This window comes from Gracilinanus agilis, unplaced genomic scaffold, assembly GCF_016433145.1.
Source record: "Gracilinanus agilis isolate LMUSP501 unplaced genomic scaffold, AgileGrace unplaced_scaffold55399, whole genome shotgun sequence".
In the NCBI taxonomy this organism is placed as follows: Eukaryota; Metazoa; Chordata; class Mammalia; order Didelphimorphia; family Didelphidae; genus Gracilinanus; species Gracilinanus agilis.
This window is the reverse complement of record NW_025390686.1, coordinates 2,345-3,804: the sequence shown is the minus strand read 5'-3', so window position 1 is coordinate 3,804 and position 1,460 is coordinate 2,345. Positions and strand designations below refer to the sequence as shown.

At 53.6% G+C, this 1,460-nt stretch overlaps 1 long non-coding RNA gene across 1 annotated transcript; it reads right to left on the bottom strand.

The window, feature by feature from the left end:
• Window positions 1-202: 202 nt before the first annotated feature.
• LOC123256026 lies at window positions 203-1,054 on the bottom strand. Its single transcript, XR_006506812.1, has 3 exons — window positions 982-1,054; window positions 622-733; window positions 203-226 (listed from the first exon to the last, which is right to left on the bottom strand). It is a non-coding gene; the product is annotated as an uncharacterized LOC123256026 (long non-coding RNA).
• Between the last annotated feature and the right edge of the window lie 406 nt (window positions 1,055-1,460).

Here is a 1,460-nt window from a genome sequence, read left to right as displayed (position 1 = left end):
GAGCCTGGGTATGACTCCAGGCTCCCTTCCTCCCAGTGGAGCTGAGGATTCCCTCCCTAGAGACAACACACACACTGAGAAGCTCTTACCAAGTGGAGCCAGAGACCCCCGCAAGGTATGTGATCATGTCCAGGAGCCGCACATTGCTCAGCTCACTAAGGACACCTTGGCAGGCTATGGCAGCCCTCAGGCCCCCACCAGAGACCAGGACAGAAACCACAGGAGCCTAGGCACAATGGAGAGAGAGGTGAAGGTAGCTTCTGAGGGCTCACACCTGGGAAGTGTTCCATCAGGAGAGAGGATTGCATTGGGCAAGTTACACTCAGGAAGAGAATGATGATTCCCAACCTGGGAACAGAGGAGAAGGGATGCTAGAATTCCCTCTGAAAGGAGGCGGCTTCTGGGAGAGTAGAGGACCTACGAGGATACCACCAGGGAAGGTACAAAGGTTCACCCCCTGGAAGAGAATGGGCTAGAGATCAATAAAACAGGAAATGGAAGGAGGGAAAGCCTGGAATTGAGTCCATTCAAAAGTCAAGCGAGCCCCAAGTATTTTTCAGGAAAACCCAAAGAATATCCCAGATGCTCCTGGGTCCTGCCCAGCCCTCCATGGCCACATACCTTTCCGGCATTGATGCCCAACTTCTTCAGGGTTGTCAAGACTGACTCCTCCCGCTTTTTCACTGCTGCTTTCTCTTCCTCTGAGATTCCAGAACGGATATTGATGTCAGAACTGCCCAGGATACGAAGAGGCTTGTTAGACAGCTCCTTGGGCCCCACTCCTTGACCCAGAGCTAACTGTCCTGCCTGGAAGTCCTTCCCACCATCAGCCTGACACTCTTTGTGTTCTCGGGGTCTAGCCCCGGTCCCAAATCTGCCACCCCTGGACCTGCCTGCCTTTAAGCCTTCTCTGCTTTCCATCAAACCACCCCCATTTCATGTTGGACATCACATTTGCCTGGGACTTCCCCCACCCCATACCTTTCATCACGTTCACTGGGGAGATTCTTGGTGCTGCAGGAAACTTGCTGAAAAGACAGAGGCCAGTGGAGGCCCTTTTTAGAGGCCCAATAGTGGGACTGCCTCCCCCCCCCCCCCCGCCCCCAGTGTTCACATAAGCAAAGACATGAAACTCGTCGTCCTTACAGACCCGCCCCAACAGCTCCTCCTAGTGTTGAAGGCTCTGCTTGGCATCTCCAGCCACCTCACCTCCATCCTCGCTCCTCTGCCCCAACTTGGCCCTTCATTTCAATCCCACGTGGGAAGTTACCTGGAGGTACTGAGGAGACTCAGAAATTAGGACAGTACCTGGAGGAGAGCCATGCCTGCTACCCTCACAAGCTCCTCTGATCACAGGAAGATCTGGGTTAGAAAAGAAAAAACAAGAGTGGGGAGAAGAAGCCAGAAGCTGCCCACGAGGGTCTATCTTTGTGTGTGTGTTTGTCTGGCTGAGCATTACT